Source organism: Pectinophora gossypiella, unplaced genomic scaffold (genome assembly GCF_024362695.1).
Source record: "Pectinophora gossypiella unplaced genomic scaffold, ilPecGoss1.1 Pgos_64, whole genome shotgun sequence".
Classification (NCBI taxonomy): domain Eukaryota; kingdom Metazoa; phylum Arthropoda; class Insecta; order Lepidoptera; family Gelechiidae; genus Pectinophora; species Pectinophora gossypiella.
Window position 1 is genome coordinate 195,464 of NW_026063274.1, and position 20,668 is coordinate 216,131.

Below are 20,668 nucleotides of genomic sequence, written 5' to 3' on the forward strand. Positions count from 1 at the left end.
GAATTACTTTGGACGCTAAGCTGCAATGGAGTCCCCATATTGATAGATTGTCCAAAAGGCTCAGCTCAGCAGCATTCGCGGTCAAAAAAATTCTAATAAAAAAGTTTAATAACCGATGTAGAAACCGCGCGATTAGTTTATTTTGCCTACTTCCACAGTCTAATGTCGCACGGCATCTTGCTCTGGGGTCATGCTGCAGATGTGAACAGCATTTTTGTTCTGCAAAAGCGAGCCATTCGGGCGATTTACAAATTGGGACCCAAGATGTCACTTAGAAATAAATTTAAAGAAATTAATATTTTAACTTTGGCATCACAATATATCTTTGAAAACTTAATATATGTAAAAAACATATAAGATTATTTGCAAAAAATAGCGATCGGCACATTGTTAATACCCGGAATAAAAATAAACTTGCTTTACAAGTCAGTCGATTACATAAGATTACTAAATCTTTTAAGGGGCAATGTATACGTTTTTACAATAAGATTCCCATTGACATTCAGAATTTGCCTTTCAACTGTTTTAAGACAGTAGTTAAACAAAAACTTTCCAAAAAAGGTTATTATAAAGTTAGTGATTATTTAGAAGATATGAATGCATGGGATTAACTGTCTGAGAACTGATATTAGGCAGCTAAATTACTCAATTGTATATCAATATTTTATGTTTATTTTTATTTTTTTAAAGAACGTCTAGGGCCCTGTGCCGAGGTTTTACTTGCGGCTTCTTTTCCCCGGCTATACAGGTTGTGAGAAGCTGCAGTAGTTTTAGGCGGATGAGACGTTCGTTATGTAAAAATTGACGATTCAAAGTGTAACTATGTTACCTACTGAATAAAGATGTATTTGAATTTGAATTTGAATTTGACTAAGAAAGGAATTCTCGAAATTCCCTTGGGAACAGGAATTAGAGGGAAAACCCTTTTGTATAAAAATTCTAAACCGCTTAAGTTAGACGCTTGAAATTTGGCATACAGATACCATAGTTAACTTAAAGCTTAGTTGCAACTGGATATTGCAAAATTCCCACGGGAACGGGAGTTAGCGGGAAAAAACATTTGTATGATAAAATCTAAACCGCGTAAGATAGATGTTTTCAATCTAGCATGCATGCTACGAATAAAAGCATGCATGCATACCTTAGTAAATATAAATTTTAGTTATGGCTGTATTTTGAAAAATGGGAATTGGCGGGTAACAAAATTTGTATGAAATAATCTAAACTGCATAAGTTAGATGCTTGAAATTTGACATCCATATATTATATACCTTAGTGAATGCAAAGTTAAAAATTTCCCTGGGAACGGGAAGCGAGTTAGAGGCTTGAAATTTATAGCTCGCGGTAGTGGCAACCAAGAAACGTCGCGGCCGCGGCGGCGTTTGTGGGGCGACGACAGCGGTGGCGAGGCGCGGAGGGGGGGCAGATACCCGAGTGAGCAACCGGAACGCGGCGGATGCGTGAGGGCAGACGTCGTTGATGGTCGTGTCAAATATTGAATTTTGCGGGCGAAATTTTCACTATTCTTGGATGGTTCAAATCTTTCGTAGGTAGTTTTCTGTTGAATTTTCCAGGCGGACGTTTCACGGCGTATTTCTGTTGTAATTTTTAAATTTTGTTTAAATTTATTATTTAACTGAGCTACTTATACTGTAACCTCATTTACATACATACATAAACTCACGCCCGTAATCCCTAATGGGGTGGGCAGAGCCACAAGTAATCAAAGACAACTTGCAGCCACTGTTGATACGAAGTCCAAAGATGGATATGATGAACCTTATGGTGATAAGGGATCAGCCTATCGCCCATAACATTAGTCCATCATGTTAGAGGACACAATCCCTCATTTAAAAATAATAAAATTAAGCAATTTTTAACCTTTCTCCCACACACAAAAAGATCTTTCTTTTATAACACGCCACGCGGACGGAGTCGCGGGCAAAAGCTAGTATTTAATATGTCCTCACTTAACTTACTACAGCCAAAGTTTTTTTTCTGTTGTCATTAAATTTAATTTAAATTACAAATGTCAGAAATAAGCGACTTCGCTATTTGTCTTTTGTAAAAGTTAGATAGATAGTAATATCTATCTTTGGTCAAATAAAAATTCCTAACATAGGAATTCGTATCAATGAACTGAAATTTATTATAATACTAGCTGGTACCCGCGACTTCGTCTGCGTACTTTTAATTTGAATATTAAGGATTATATAAAAGGAACGGTATAGCATGTGATTAAAAGAGAGTAAGTAGGTATATTTAAAAAAAATAAAAAATATCTGTTTACAGTCGTTATAAAGTACCTATGTATTCCATTGAGTGGCAGAAATTACCTAGGAATATTTATCGGTCCCTTATGTCCAAGACACTTACAGGGGTCAGCGTCACGTTGTGTACAAAAATATTTTAAAATGACCTAATTTAAAACTTTTTTGTACACAACGTTTGCTATTTTGTTATTATTTGTTAAAATGTAGAAATTGTTTGGACTCGACACTCGCGAGCAGGCCACGTATACACCACGTGCGCTCCCCCACCACAAGACAGCGCCGTTGACTGCCGCCACACTTCGGCGAATGTGCGCGACGACGAACGACGACCGACGGCAGTGGCGGCGATGCAGAGTATTCGTTAAAAGGAACTTTATCTACAAAAGCCAAATTTTTTTAACTTGATACACCCAAAACTACTAAATATCATGTTCCTAGGTTCAGTGGTTAATATTTTGTATACAAAAAGTTTGGCTTCGTAGTTCCCGTTCCGAATCCGTTCCGTTCCGTTCGAATTTCGGAAAATCCGTTTGTTGAAAAACTCTGCACATCCTAAGAGACCTACGTACCAAGTTTCATGGTTTTATCTTCAAAAATGACGAATACCCATACAAACATTCAACCCGTATTTCACCCCCATACTGGTAAAAATTTCAAAATGCTTGAACAAACGATTTTTTGTTTGTTATTTAGTGCCTAAACACAAAATTTAATATTTTTATCTTGAAAAATGACGAACCTCATAAAAAATTTCAACACCTATTTCATCCCCTCAAAGATCGAATTTTCAAAAACGCTTTAACAAATTGTTTTTTTATTTCTTATCAAGTTCCTAAATATAAAGTTTCGTGGTTTTATCCCCAAAAATGACGAACTCCCATACAAACTTTCAACCCTCATTTCACTCCCTCACTGGTCGAAATTTCAGCAACGCTAGAACAAATGTTTAATTATTTTTTATCAAGTGCTTAAATATAAAGTTTCATGGATTTATATTTTAAAATTAAAATATCCCATACAAACTTTCAACCCCTATTTCAATCTCTTCGTCCCTTCTTTTCGCAATAAAAGGTATCCTATTTTCTTTCTCAGGGTCTAAAGATTGTCTGTGCCAAATTTAATCAAAATCGGTTGAGAGGTTTTAGCGGGAAAGCGTAACAGACAGACAGACAGACAGAGTTACTTTCGCATTTATAATATTAGTAAGGATTATTTTCCCTCGTTAAATAGTAAACAAACTAAGTGTAGGTGTTATAATTTCGTTGACGAACTGATTACCTATCCGTTTCTTTGTCTAAAATGAGTATTACCTTATTACTATGACTAGCTGGTACCCGCGACTTCGTCTGCGTACTTTTAATTTGAATATTAAGGATTATATAAAAGGAACGGTATAGCATGTGATTAAAAGAGAGTAAGTAGGTATATTTAAAAAAAATAAAAAATATCTGTTTACAGTCGTTATAAAGTACCTATGTATTCCATTGAGTGGCAGAAATTACCTAGGAATATTTATCGGTCCCTTATGTCCAAGACACTTACAGGGGTCAGCGTCACGTTGTGTACAAAAATATTTTAAAATGACCTAATTTAAAACTTTTTTGTACACAACGTTTGCTATTTTGTTATTATTTGTTAAAATGTAGAAATTGTTTGGACTCGACACTCGCGAGCAGGCCACGTATACACCACGTGCGCTCCCCCACCACAAGACAGCGCCGTTGACTGCCGCCACACTTCGGCGAATGTGCGCGACGACGAACGACGACCGACGGCAGTGGCGGCGATGCAGAGTATTCGTTAAAAGGAACTTTATCTACAAAAGCCAAATTTTTTTAACTTGATACACCCAAAACTACTAAATATCATGTTCCTAGGTTCAGTGGTTAATATTTTGTATACAAAAAGTTTGGCTTCGTAGTTCCCGTTCCGAATCCGTTCCGTTCCGTTCGAATTTCGGAAAATCCGTTTGTTGAAAAACTCTGCACATCCTAAGAGACCTACGTACCAAGTTTCATGGTTTTATCTTCAAAAATGACGAATACCCATACAAACATTCAACCCGTATTTCACCCCCATACTGGTAAAAATTTCAAAATGCTTGAACAAACGATTTTTTGTTTGTTATTTAGTGCCTAAACACAAAATTTAATATTTTTATCTTGAAAAATGACGAACCTCATAAAAAATTTCAACACCTATTTCATCCCCTCAAAGATCGAATTTTCAAAAACGCTTTAACAAATTGTTTTTTTATTTCTTATCAAGTTCCTAAATATAAAGTTTCGTGGTTTTATCCCCAAAAATGACGAACTCCCATACAAACTTTCAACCCTCATTTCACTCCCTCACTGGTCGAAATTTCAGCAACGCTAGAACAAATGTTTAATTATTTTTTATCAAGTGCTTAAATATAAAGTTTCATGGATTTATATTTTAAAATTAAAATATCCCATACAAACTTTCAACCCCTATTTCAATCTCTTCGTCCCTTCTTTTCGCAATAAAAGGTATCCTATTTTCTTTCTCAGGGTCTAAAGATTGTCTGTGCCAAATTTAATCAAAATCGGTTGAGAGGTTTTAGCGGGAAAGCGTAACAGACAGACAGACAGACAGAGTTACTTTCGCATTTATAATATTAGTAAGGATTATTTTCCCTCGTTAAATAGTAAACAAACTAAGTGTAGGTGTTATAATTTCGTTGACGAACTGATTACCTATCCGTTTCTTTGTCTAAAATGAGTATTACCTTATTACTATGATTGATTACTGGGCTTAAAGTTCGTATAAATGTCTATCGAATTACCTCCTCAAGTTTAAAGCGTAGCTAGTCATGTAGTACTATATTAATTATGTGGTGTAAGTAATTAGATTTTATCTGTATGTAATGTAATAGTTAGTTGAATAAAAAAACTTATACAAATCAGATCAATTAATTGGCGTAATGTGATTCTAGAAAGAGTTTTAATGTTAATAGATAGCTAGCTATAGCTATGTGTAGGTTCCTGTAGGAATGAGATATAACTGTTTAATAAAGACAGTTGCATCAAAATTTTATCATAAATTCCCTAAATTATGGCGCCTACCTACCCTCTAAGTTAGAAAAGTGATCAAATACTAACTTGAGGTCACTCAGTTTAAAAAAAAACATCGAAATCATTCCAGTAGCTATGGCGTCATGCGCTTCTTGACACGATCACGAAATCTAGATTTCCGCGGGAATGAGGTATTTTCCCGCCATAAAAAGTAGCCTGTGTCCGTGCCTAAGATCCTATCTTTAAATTAACCAAGTCTTATAAAATTCCGTTCAGACGTTAAGGCGTGAATGAGGCAAACTTTTAAAACAAACAATTAAAAATCACTAACCTAGTTTTCTGTCTACTGCCTACGCCTTAAGTACGATAGCATAAATATTAATAGGCCATATCCTTTTCTAGATTACTATCTATCAGCTAACTAAATTTCATCAAAATCCGTTGAGCCGTTTAGGCATGATAGACAAAACTCCCAGCAAAAACCATAAAAAAATCACTAACTCAATTCAGTTTTCTGCCTACTTCCTACCCCCTAAGTACGATGACGTGATCAATTTGATCGTACAACCGTTTTTAGATAACCAACTATTACCTTACTAAATTTCATTAAAATCCGTTCAGCCGTTTAGACGTGAAAGAGCAAAAGTCCCAACAAAAACGACTACAAATCACTAAATCAATTTAGTTATCTGCCAACTGCCTACCCCCTAAGAACGATGGCGTGATTATTTATAGCCTATGACCATTTCTAGGTTATCATCTATCACCATACCAAATTTCATCAAAATCCGTTGAGCCGTTTAGGCGTGAAAGAGTAACAGACAGACAGACAGACAGACAGACAGACAGACAGACAGACAGAGTTACTTTCGCATTTATAATATTAGTATGGATTGATTACTGGGCTTAAAGTTCGTATAAATGTCTATCGAATTACCTCCTCAAGTTTAAAGCGTAGCTAGTCATGTAGTACTATATTAATTATGTGGTGTAAGTAATTAGATTTTATCTGTATGTAATGTAATAGTTAGTTGAATAAAAAAACTTATACAAATCAGATCAATTAATTGGCGTAATGTGATTCTAGAAAGAGTTTTAATGTTAATAGATAGCTAGCTATAGCTATGTGTAGGTTCCTGTAGGAATGAGATATAACTGTTTAATAAAGACAGTTGCATCAAAATTTTATCATAAATTCCCTAAATTATGGCGCCTACCTACCCTCTAAGTTAGAAAAGTGATCAAATACTAACTTGAGGTCACTCAGTTTAAAAAAAAACATCGAAATCATTCCAGTAGCTATGGCGTCATGCGCTTCTTGACACGATCACGAAATCTAGATTTCCGCGGGAATGAGGTATTTTCCCGCCATAAAAAGTAGCCTGTGTCCGTGCCTAAGATCCTATCTTTAAATTAACCAAGTCTTATAAAATTCCGTTCAGACGTTAAGGCGTGAATGAGGCAAACTTTTAAAACAAACAATTAAAAATCACTAACCTAGTTTTCTGTCTACTGCCTACGCCTTAAGTACGATAGCATAAATATTAATAGGCCATATCCTTTTCTAGATTACTATCTATCAGCTAACTAAATTTCATCAAAATCCGTTGAGCCGTTTAGGCATGATAGACAAAACTCCCAGCAAAAACCATAAAAAAATCACTAACTCAATTCAGTTTTCTGCCTACTTCCTACCCCCTAAGTACGATGACGTGATCAATTTGATCGTACAACCGTTTTTAGATAACCAACTATTACCTTACTAAATTTCATTAAAATCCGTTCAGCCGTTTAGACGTGAAAGAGCAAAAGTCCCAACAAAAACGACTACAAATCACTAAATCAATTTAGTTATCTGCCAACTGCCTACCCCCTAAGAACGATGGCGTGATTATTTATAGCCTATGACCATTTCTAGGTTATCATCTATCACCATACCAAATTTCATCAAAATCCGTTGAGCCGTTTAGGCGTGAAAGAGTAACAGACAGACAGACAGACAGACAGACAGACAGACAGACAGACAGACAGACAGACAGACAGAGTTACTTTCGCATTTATAATATTAGTATGGAAGTATGGATTCGCATACTAAAGTATGCAATGTCAGGTTTAGATCATGCCTAAACTTATTTTCGGAATTAAGCTAACTTTGGCTGAAAGGCAATGCAAACAAAATCACTTGTTCTTCATTTGGTAGGCTGTTAAGTAAGGAAATATAATGGGAAAGTAGTTCTTTGTTCGCGTTACCTCTCCTACCGGCCAACATTATGATTGTACTATTTTTCGAGAATTTATATGAAACTAGCTTTTGCCCGCGACTCCGTCCGCGTGGCGTGTTATAAAAGAAAGATCTTTGTGTGTGTGGGAGAAAGGTTAAAAAAAATAGGTAAAAAAACTTTTTAAGTTAAACGGTTTTATGTTAAACATACATTGCAATGTTTAAGATAAATGTACTAAAAACCAAAAAATAATAAAATAGATACAGTCGTGGGAATTATAAACATATGCATAGACTAGACTAAAATAAAACCGTGGGGCACGTCAATTGTCTACAATCGTTGATTAAAATGTTTGTTTTGTAATGTTACACTATAATTAGGCAGTTGTTCAACCGACAACGATGGACGTGTGATAAGTAGGGCTAGAATGTGGAAACAAGCTAGCAAGCTCGATTATAAGCGAGTTTTAGGGTTTCATAGTGGTGAGCGAGTAGTACTTTTATCATATGTTTTGTCGATTAAAGACAAACTACGAGCAGTGAAACGATTCCTCGCCAGCCAGCAGTGTGAATGTCCAACGATAAACTAGTTAAAACATCTCTTTTATTTACATGGAGTGTAAAACTATTGGAATTTCCATGAGCAAGAAAATAGTAAGTAATTTCTTCACCGTCTGCGGGCCAACTGCCTAACGACGAATTAAACGATTCTTCTATCGCACATTAAGTCGATAATTTGTAGACAATTGACGTGCCCCACGGTTTTATTTTAGTCTAGTCTATGCATATGTTTATAATTCCCACGACTGTATCTATTTTATTATTTTTTGGTTTTTAGTACATTTATCTTAAACATTGCAATGTATGTTTAACATAAAACCGTTTAACTTAAAAAGTTTTTTTACCTATTTTTATTTTCTAGTTTTTAGTTTTTATTTCGCATTCTGTTTAATTCATGTAGTGCTTCATTATTGCAAGGTTTCTTGCCCGTTAGTTTATTGCAGTCCAACTCCTCTATACGTAGTCCCTGCAAAGATCTTACTCTACTAAGAGCCACGTAGGCTTGACCTTCTTCAAACAGTTTCGCACCTAAGTATACGACTGCGTGATCCACAGTGCTGCCCTGCATTTTATGTATTGTAGAAGCCCATGATAGTATTAAAGGCAACATTCTTCTTTCAGCCGTCCCGTAATTGTACTTAGCTGGAAACTGTATGGCTTTCGGGTGTATAAGATGTACTCCGTCTCTTGCGAAATCAATTCGGACGAAAGGTACATCTGTTGCATACATCTGAGTTCGACGAAATTGAGGCCAAACGATTTCGTTGATGTAGCCTATAGCGCCATTTACTAATCCCTTTGAAACGTCAATATTGGACCGTAGCATGACTTTTGCCCCCACAAATATTTCCAGTTCCGCTGGTAAACCCCCAGTTTTGTTGATATCAGCTGGTATTATAGTAGCTATATCCACATTGTCTGCATTTCGTGTGGCGTGTACTAGCTGATCCTGCGCTTTTATTTTGTAAATGCGAGCACCATTATTTCTGTACAAATTCAATACAGCAGAGTTGTGGTCGTTAACTTGTTGATTTGTGGGGTATACCCTTAACGCTTTGTCTATTGCAAACTCATCACTCGTGTCTTGAAGAAGTCTTCCCATTAAAATACTAAAATGTTGGGTTGTTAGCTCACCGACTCTCAAAGCATTCAAAATATCAATAAAAGTCTGGTCACCTTGCTGACGCATATTTTCAGTTAATTCACACAGCGTGAATAAACGCCAGAGATGTGTAGCTGGTTGGAGATGTTCTGGCTGTTTGAAAACAGGTGTACCTGATCGTTTTATAGGAGGCAGTTGTAAAAGATCACCGAAAAGTAATACGTTTACTCCTCCAAAAAACTTATTTTCACAGTTCTTAATTTGCCTTAATCGAGCGTCCATCATGCATAACATTTGATAAGACACCATGGAAATCTCGTCGACAATCAAAAATTCTGTCTGATGCCATTGTTGCCTCATTATTCGCAAATAGTTTCCGGACAGTGGTGACATACCTGTTATGCGACCGTCTTTCTGTACAGGCAATTTTAAAGTACTGTGTATCGTAGCTCCATTTATTAATCTAGCTGCAACTCCTGTTAGTGAGCAGACTTTAACCGCATCCTTTGCGTAGCACCTATTAATTTGGTTTCGTAATAACTTTAATAGAAAACTCTTCCCCACACCAGCTCCTCCTGTAAAGAATATTTTTAAACGTTCTTCAGCACCTGACATTTGATTTTGTATGGACTGGGTAACTAATGTAAAAATTTCCTTTTGTCCTGCATTCATAGACTGCTTAGCCTGTAAGAACTGGTCTTCATTCATTGGCAAATAAGGAACTTCTTCTTCATGGTCTAGTTCCATCGGCTCTGCGTGTTCCAGTATCTGAAATGCGTGTACTTGCGCGAATGCATTTTCAAGCTGCCTGTCACGTTCACGATATATTTCCAAGTAGGCGTTTGTTTGTCTTAAACTTTCTTCGTTGGCGAGAAACGCATTTCGGCCTCATTGCGATACGGCATATACTGAATTAGTAAACTGTAATAATATGACTCTGGATCAGAAGTTGCTACGAAGTTAGGTACCCGTACTACAGCTGGCGTGTTTCTAATAGTCATTTTGGTGTTGTCTGTCAAAGTTATAAGACGCCTTCTTGTTGTTTGCTCGTGCGGTGCATAAGCATCGGTATCGATGCTCTCTTCATTTATAACTGACGGTTTTGTGTAGTGTGGCTCAAATAACATCGCAAATTCTATGAGACACATATTGTTAAAATCATAGTTGGGGTGCTCTGCTGGTCGCTTTTCATATCGTTCGAAAATATTGGCACAATATCCTGCTGCTTGACCAGCTTCATTAAACTTCAACACTTTATACCTTTGTTCCGCTTTACGAGTATTGACAAAAATTGTTTTTCTCGAGCTGTCACGCATACTCAAATGGCATAGCCTGAATACGCATTCGCAGGCTGAAACTTGACGTTCTCTTAATATGCGCATGCATATTTTAAACAGCTTACGCGAGACGTCAGTTTCTTCTCTTCTAATTTGTTGAATAGCTCGAGATACTTCACCATCTAGGTTTGTAGGTTCTGATTTTGACACGTATTTAGCGATTTAATACGCAATCGACTCATTTGTACCACACGGTTGTATATCCATGTTGGCTTTCCACATTTTTAGCAAAGCAGGACTGTAATTATTTACCGAACCATCTTCACTTTTTCTTTTCAGAACGCAAATGCGACCACCGTTGTAGATGAATTCGTTAGATGAAGGATCAATAACATGTGTCTCTAAGCATTCCGAGCGTGGAAAGTTGAAACGACAAACGGAATTATTTTTCGTGCAGGTACTAGTGTGTCGATGTATTTGACAATTTTTAACTAATTCATATAGTTCTGAAGTTTCTGGAGGAATGGCAGTACTACAGACTGAATCAATGCGAGCTATTCCTTCAGGTGTCGCAACAGACGGGTGACCTTCGATCCAAACAACCATATGCAAATGAGGACTTCCTCTGTTCTGAAACTCGATTCGCCACCAATGATCTTTAACTTTACCGCCAAATATTTCAGTATCAGTTTTAAGAAACTGCATTAGCGCATTAACACGTACCATAAAATGTCTACTCACAACAACTGGATACATCTCGATGAGTCTCTGAGTTTCCTGAATATCTATGTCATCTGGGTCAATGTGCTGTTTACCATCACTAACAAGGAGACCTCTTTTCATATCCTTCCAGTGAAGATCATTGCAGCTCAATGTAACAAAATAAGTGGGAGGTCCTAAACATCTGATTTGTGCTATAAGATCACTAAGAGCACTACGCCAATAAGCAGCGGAACCTCTAAGATTTTTTAAATATAAGTGCAGGTCTTCCACTCGATTGCCGTTTTTACCTTCAACTTTTCTAGCACAAGCTGCAATGGTTGATTTAACTCGATAGTACTCAAACATTGATAGAGCATAGAATAGGTAATCGTTGCGCTGAAATCTAACATCGGCACCTAATAAACGAAATTGATAGTAATCCAAAGGACTTATATTTACGGGCCGTTGTTCTTTCAAACCATTTTTACCATACGGGAAAAGCTGATACCATGCGAACTCTTCTGCTTTTAACTCATAAGCTTCATTCACAATATTATTATTCGTCTTTCTTCTGATTTCGTTTACATTTTCAGATACCTCTAGCTCATCTTCAACATCAGGTTGAACGCTATCAATAGGCAACATTACAGATGTTTGTATAGGTATAGTTTCAGATCTCAGATTCGAAAGCGGTTGTTGTACTTGTACATCCTGATGAGTGATGGCATCTTCCTGTTGCTGTACTTGAACACCCTGACGAGTGATAATATTTTCCCTCAAATGTACGTCTACGCGTGTAAGGGTGTACGCGATATTACGGGATCCGAGGCATCTTTTACAGATGCGGCACAGTTCTTGTAAGTTGTCGCATTCTATAACACAGGCTTTGCCATTTTCTGGTGTTGGTTTTCCTTTTGGGCCACAAGAATGGGAGTCAGCAAAATAGTATTTGTCTTCACCGCGAAATACGCTAACAGATTTATTTGACGCTGTCAATATTCCTGAAGAATGGCTATCAAATAATCTATTTAAAGCTGTATGTAATGTAATGCCGATATTATTGGTATTTACAGAATCTTGGAGACTCCCGAATAAAAGAGTGTCTTCATCATATTCTATAGAAAATCGGCATTCATACATTTGTAAACTTTGCCTGACGATATGAAAGTTTCGTATCTCTAAATATCCTGTTTCACCCAGTTCAGTAGGATCAAGCTGGGTACGAATCCAGCAATATAAGGAGTCACCCGCTAACATATTAGCATTCAGAATATTGACGTCCCATTGATTAGGGCTTAGGATTGCAGCTCGGACAATGTTCGCCAACGACATAGCACTACATTGTACACCAGCATATCGCGAAGTAAAGACGTTGTAGTCACCTTGATGCCATGAAGCTCGAATAATTCTTGCAACATTATTAATTGGAATGAATGCATTTCGAATTTCATTTTCATTCCTTTCGGACGCTTCATCTTCAGACAATTCGGGCACACTAAGTCGTACTAACTCCTGGTCACTAATTTGAGCATTGTCGTCAATACGTACATCTTTGTAAAGCGGGTTATTTCTGATTAACCATTTTAAAGCACTATAGACTTTTTCGCGACATATTGTGAATTCCCTGGTGATGTTCAAATTTTCTAATCGTTCGGTTACTACAATAATGCCTACCTGGCTTGCAGATCTTGGTAGCAAACTAGGCAGTCTTTCACTGACTTCAAAGATATCTTGGGCAAATAAAACTGCCTGTCCGCGAAAACCGTACTGCCCATAGAGGCCACTAAATTTCACGATTTTAACAAAGGGAATAATTCTGCACAGCAAACGTTGTTCCGCCTGTGTCAATGTTTGGATAACGTCTGGTATAGAACCTGGATCCAGATTATTCCAATAAGCTTTTGGTGGTGCTGTTGTTTTATTACTAGTAACATGTGTTTGACAGCGGGAACATAATAACAATGATATTTTCGAAGTTAACTCCACAGGTAAGTATGTTAATGCAGCAGCGTTGTACCGAACTGTACGAACTTGATTAGGATAACAACGTTTGGTACAAATATCACAAACATGTATACAAATTGTGTTAATAGCATTCTCGAATGCCTGCAGATTATTAGCTCTGCATTGCTGGGTACGCTCTCGTTGTTTATTTAACCTCGTATCGCGATGTTCAGGCGTTTCTGAACCCAATTGCTGTCTTTGTCTTTCACGGCTTTGTATTAATCTAACTTCATATTCTTCAGGCGTTTCTGACGCTACCATCTGTGTATATCGCTCCCGTTGTTTTGTTAACCTGGCTTGATATTCTTCAGGCGTTTCTGACGCTATCATGTGTGTGTATCGCTGACGTTGCTTTTTTAACCTGGCCTCATATTGCTCAGGTGTTTTTGACGCTAATTGTTCCCGTCGTTTCTGTAATTGACTATTTCTATCACCTTCACTTTCTTTAGCTCGTTTTGCTTTATACTTTTCTTTCGCTTTTTGAAGCCTTCGTTTACGTTGTGTTGCAGTTTCTGTTTTATTTGTGTTTGTATTTTTTATATTTTTTTTTACCATTTTGGTCCCACGAGTAATGGACATTTAAACGGTCGACCCCCCCAGAGGTCCAATAAAGGGGCAAGGCTATGTACAACAAGATGCGCCTGAGTCTTGAGGGGTAAACGCTAACGACATATCATTTTTATCCACCCTAATGCCATACAGTTCTCGGCGCGTTTTAACCTTTCACCTTAACTTGGGTGGTGTACCGCTAACGACGTATCACTTTTAGCCACCCTAACGCCACACAGTCCTCAACACGATACAAAATCTTGACTTGGGTGGTGGATTCAGGCTGGATTAATCAGATACCTAAATTACAGATTCAATTTCTAAATTTAAATCTTATTATTATACGCCATTTAGTGGCTGCGCCCATCTTAAATATTGAGGTTGTATAGTGCACTGTATTCTTCTTGTCAAGCCCTTTTATTTGATACCCATATTGGTGGGATTGATAAAAAAATGTTATAAGCCATTCGCGGCCATCTTAGATTTCAATTTTGCATAGTAAATTGTATTCTACTTGTTGAGACCTTGATGGGATTGATAAAACCTAAGTTATCCGCCATTTTGTAGAGGCCGCCATCTTGGATTTTAATTTTATATAATACATTGTATTTTACTGGTTGAGCACTTTCATTTGATACCCATATTGATGAGATTGATAAAACCTACGTTATCCGCCATTTTGTAGCGGCCGCCATCTTGGATTTTAATTTTATATAGTACATTGTATTCTACTAGTTGAGCACTTTCATTTGATACCCATATTGATGGGATTGATAAAACCTACGTTATCCGCCATTTTGTAGCGGCCGCCATCTTGGATTTCAATTTTTTATAGTATATTGTATTCTGCTTGTTGAGCCCTTTCATTTGATACCCATATTGATGGGATTGATAAAACCTACGTTATCCGCCATTTTGTAGCGGCCGCCATCTTGGATTTATAATGATAATGAATAAACATAATTGTATTGTCACCAAAATCCAAAGTGTATACAAAATTTCAGATTAATCGGTTGACAGGAAGAGGGTGAAATTTGAATTACTAAATTTGACCCAAGAATAAAACAAACGGGGTGAGCTAAATAAAACCGTTTAAAAATGCTTAATTTTATTATTTTTAAATGAGGTTACAGTATAATTACCTCAGTTAAATAATGAATTGTTATTAATTTCTAGATTATTAGTTTATGATTTGGTTTGATATTTTAGGAAAATACGATCAGTTTCGAAAATTTTAACAAAATTTAAAAATTACAACAGAAATACGCCGTGAAACGTCCGCCTGGAAAATTCAACAGAAAACTACCTACGAAAGATTTGAACCATCCAAGAATAGTGAAAAGTTCGCCCGCAAAATTCAATATTTGACACGACCATCAACGACGTCTGCCCTCACGCATCTGCCGCGTTCCGGTTGCTCACTCGGGTATCTGCCCCCCCTCCGCGCCTCGCCACCGCTGTCGCCGCCCCACAAACGCCGCCGTGGCCGCGACGTTTCTTGGTTGCCACTACCGCGAGCTATAAATTTCAAGCCTCTAACTCGCTTCCCGTTCCCAGGGAAATTTTTAACTTTACATTCACTAAGGTATATAATATATGCATGTCAAATTTCAAGCATCTAACTTATTCAGTTTAGATTTTTTCATACAATTTTTTTTACCTGCCAATTCCCATTTTTCAAAATACAGCCATAACTAAAATTTTTATTTACTAAGGTATGCATGCATGATTTTATTCGTAGCATGCATGTTAGATTGAAAACATCTATCTTACGCGGTTTAGATTTTATCATACAAATGTTTTTTCCCGCTAACTCCCGTTCCCGTGGGAATTTTGCAATATCCAGTTGCAACTAAGCTTTAAGTTAACTATGGTACCTGTATGCCAAATTTCAAGCGTCTAACTTAAGCGGTTTAGATTTTTTATAGAAAAGGGTTTTCCCGCTAATTCCTGTTCCCGTGGGAATTTCGAGAATTCCTTTCTTAGTGCACCTCTACGTTACCTAAGCTACGTTCCTTCCTAATTTCAAGTGCCTACGTTTAGCCGTTTAGGCTGTGCGTTGATATGTCAGTCATTCAGTCAGCCAGTTTCTCCTTTTATATATTTAGATATTTCCGTCATACATGTCATGATTTCTATGTAACTTTAACCATTAAGGCTGCTCACGCGACGGAAGCTTAAAAAATGGAGTAACTTCTCCCGTTTTCCCAAAATTTCCCTTCACTACTCTGCTTCTATTGATTGTAGCGTGATGAAAAGTATACTATAACCTGCCCAGGAGTATGAAGAATAATTGTACCAAGTTTCATTAAAATCCGTCCAGTAGTTTTTGTTTCTATAAGGAACATACAGACAGACAGACAGACAGACAAAAATTTTACTGATTGCATTTTTGGCATCAGTATCACCCCCTGATAGTTATTTTGAAAATATATTTAATGTACAGAATTGACCTCTCTACAGATTTATTATAAGTATAGAAGATAAAATTCAATAAGAAAAATACAAATGTAATCAACCTGGTACACCAAAACATACAAGAAATATTGGGCAAGGAACTTGAATTTGAACTTTTTTTAATCAGTAATTGCGTTATACATTGTTTTAAGTTTACGCGGTTATTATCATAATTAAAACACATAACGACAGAACATCGACAGAACGTCATTACATCTCCAGACTCGTAAAAGAGGCTATTGAAATCAGAAAACATAAAAATTTCAACAGGGAAGACGGGTTCAAATTATCGACCATGTGGAATCCAGTAGTAGGTGTTGTAAAAAGCTTGAAACGGCCTAATGTGGTGAAAAAACGTGAGGGCACAGTGAGTGCGGTTTGTCGTAGTGAGTTTGGTGCGAGTTCAGATGGTTCCGAACATTCCGATATCAAAAACATAAACAAGCGGCAAAGAAAGAGGGTAGACAGATATGTCTACCCGTAGAAAATTATGGATCTACCTACTCTACTCCAATCTCATTAGTCATCTCGTGATCATGGCACTTGCAACAGTGTCGAAATATCGGGAGTCTCATATCCCCATTTAAACGCGTTAAGAACCCGTTATTATGTGTTTTAATTATAGTAATTGCGTTGATATTATGTACGTAACTGAACATTGGCTAAAAAAACATGAGTTCGTTTGCTTCAATAATCACCAGGTTGCCAGCTCGTACAGCAGGGAGACGGCTATCCGTGGCTGTTCATTAATATTAGTACGTAATTGTTTAAATTTAAGGAACGAACGGATATTGTAAGTCTCTCAGTTGAGCGAACTGTTGAGCTAGCCTGTATTGAACTCAGCCGGCTTATTGTATTGAGCGTATACAGACCCCCCGCTTCATCTTATGATCTATTTGAGAAAGTTATTGATGAAGCTTTATGCAAATTATGTAATAAAAGCAGACATGTTATCGTCTGCGGTGATTTTAATATTGATATTCTGGAAAATTGCTCATTAAGTACTACATTCAAATATTAATTTCTGTGTTATAATCTTGTAAATCTTTTTTCAGAACCAACCCGAATCACGTCAAAGTCCGCGAAATTTATCGATAATATTTTTAGTAACATAGAACCTTGTGATAAATTAATAATTAATAAATTAAAGTCAGATCACTGTGGTCAACAAATAACTTGAAAGATATTTGAAAAAGGATATTTGCTCACTGAAAAAGGATGTTACATGCAATCCTATATCAAGTAGTCGTTTAGAACAATTCAAAGATAATATGTCAAACAAATTACCAGAACTTCCTTACTGTGATGACCCAAATTTGTTATATAACTCCCTATTTAATCTAACAAAATCGGAATGTAATAAAGTATTTAAGGCAAAAACAATTAAGAAAGCAGACACACCAATTTTTAGTGACTGGGCGACGGTAGGAATTTATAAGAGTAGAAACAGGTTAAAATTAAAAAAAAAATAATTGTTTATTGTCATAGAAAAGATCGACACAAGATTGGATGCTACAGCTAGGACACACAAATGCTACAGAAGTATAACCCTGCTACCTGAACTAGGAGACTTGTATCTCAGGGAGCAGTGTTCAGCAATTACATCTTTTATAACATCAGTTTAGGCAGACCATTTTTAAACTGAATTTATTTGACAATAAACTGTGCTTAAACAAGAACAAATAAACATGCATTTTGTATGTAAATTGGGTTTGTGTGTGTGTGTGTGTGTATGTGTATATATTAGTGTGTGTGTGTGTTTGTGTGTAACTGTGTGAGTGTTTGCGATAGCCCTACGACTTAAATGTTGTCTTGGGTTCAGAAACTGCTATCGTGCTATAAGCAGCTTCCACTAACGCATGTACGTGTGCAATTATGTTTTAAGGATTTGTGAAAAATAACAGGGCAACTGCGTTAGCAACAAAGCTAGGTTAAGATTTGTATGTAAAAGCAAATAACGCATTGGTCAAGTAAGCAGATTATGCAATGAATTTCAATAGTTCCTCAGTTTTAGAGTAGTTCAAATTAAGAATCCAATTTACGACTTTATGTTTAACTTCATATTTATTTAGATCCCTTAGACTTAGAATTTTATCGATTTTTCTATATAATAAGGAGCCCAAGACATAGAAATGATGTTCAGTGAATCCAGTTTTATGCGGGACAGCAGGCAAGGCATTCCTACGTTGTGATTTGTCAGATGGTGGCGTTATTTTATGCACGCGTAAGACTGATTTTAGCACAAAGAGTTTCCTGGCAGTTAGGACTTTGCAATCCAAATAAAGTTGTTCTGTAGGGTATATAAACGGCTTTTTTGACACCACTTTTAATACCGCTCTTTGTGCTCTTTCCACTTTTAGCATGCCACTTTTAATCGCACCGCCCCATACTGGTATGCAATATGAGATTATAGACTGACACAATGCATTATAAGTCATTCTTAGTACTTCACTACAGGCACTATTTCTTAATAACTTAAAGATGTATATCAGATGTACAACCTTAGTAGAAATGTAATCTATCTGCTTGTTCCAGCAAAGACGATCGTCAATCTGCACCCCTAGGTATTTGACAGTATTAGCTTTATTTAATTTATGACAAGAGCAACTATCAGAAGATCTAGTACATTTGTGTGCTTTTAGTACAAAATCATTAGGTGGTTTTGAATTGTGACGTATAGAGAAGGGGATGAAATTAGTCTTGCCCAAATTAAGAGTGAGTAAATTAGTACTTAGCCACCTCACCACAACCGATAGTACATCCTCAGCTCGATCCCTTACCTGGTCCCAGTCACTACCCCGAACAATAATAGCGGTATCATCTGCATATGTATATAGATTACAATTTGGGAGGGAAAGCTTACACAGATCATTAATATAGACCTGAAATAGAGTCGGTCCAAGAATACTACCTTGCGGGACTCCACAGAGTATAGTTTCTTCATTACTAATATAGGAATCTATTTTGACAAATTGTTTTCTGTTTGATAGATAATCTTTGAATATTTCTAAGGGAAGCCCACGAATCCCCATACGCTCCAGTTTGTTGATAAGGATGGAAACCGAGACTGCGTCAAATGCCTTCGTCAGATCTAGGAAGACGCCTAACGACTTAGTTTTTGAATCCAGATCTTTGGCAATATTTTGTGTGAGATTCATAACTGCATCTTCAGTTGAAATTCCTTCTCTAAATCCATATTGGTTCTGAGCAATTAACTTATTGTTGTTAAGGAAATTTCTAAGCCTTTTGTTCAGAACCTTTTCAAGGATTTTGGAAATGGACGTTAAGATGGATATTTATTGGTCGATAGTTATCGACACAGTCTCTGCCTCCTGCCTTATGTATAGGATGAATTACGGCTATTTTTAGAGCGTCGGGAAAAACACCTGTATTTATAGAGCGGTTACATATGTGAGTCAGTGCAGGGACCAGAAACTGTCTACCATTTCTTAAGACCGCAGCTGGAATATCATCCCACCCGGTGGTGCAGTTCTGACGTAAATTCAGAATGATAGATTCCACTTCCGTTTCATCCACTTCCTATAAGACCAAGGAGTTAGATAGAGAGCATGAAGCTGTCCCCTCTGCTGCAACGGTGGAGGGTATGTTTGTGGGAAATAGATCCGGATTGTTTTCAATAATGTTATTTGCAAGCGATATTCCTACTTTGCTGAAATAGCTGCAAACAGAATCAATAGATTCCTTAGGGTTATCACAGATGTCTAGGAGTTCAATTGGTTGAGAAACAAGTTTTTGAGTATTAGTAATGCTTTTTACTGTTTTCCATAATTCTTTTGGATTTTTACCTGCCCTTAAAAGTTCATTTTGTTCATATTCCTTTTTTAACTTCCGCAATAGCCGATTACAAAAATTACGATATCTACAGTAGATTAGTTTAAGAGTAATATTATTTATATCATTTCGCAACTTTTTATGTAGTTTGTCCCTATGCCTGGTGCATTTTAATAAACCAGGAGTCATCCACTGTTTTAAGGTGCGATTCTTTTTAGGTACCTTTGAATGAGTGGTGTACTTCGATACAATTGCTTTGACAAGTGATACAAACTTGTTGGTGGCAGAGTTTGCATCCTCCGTGGCCATCACCTCAGAAAAACTGGTATCCCGTAATTCATTCACTATCGCCACGTGATCTAGACATGTGATTAATGGACAAGATTTACGTTTTGGGTTTACGTTTTCTAGTATTAGCATGATAGGCATGTGGTCAGAAATAGCTGAATCTAATATTAAAGTAGTATTGTTTTGTCGGGATTTTAGAATAATGTGATCTAGGCAGTTCCCTTTTCTAGTAGGCGTTAAGTGTGTCGGAAGAAGTCCATACGAGGCATTTAAAATAAGATAATCCAAACTATGTGCATTTTTATTGTTTACTTTGATATCAATATTTATATCTCCAATTAATGCTATATTTGCATAGTGATTCAGGCTGTCATAGATATTACGTAAACTATCAAGAAATTTATCAT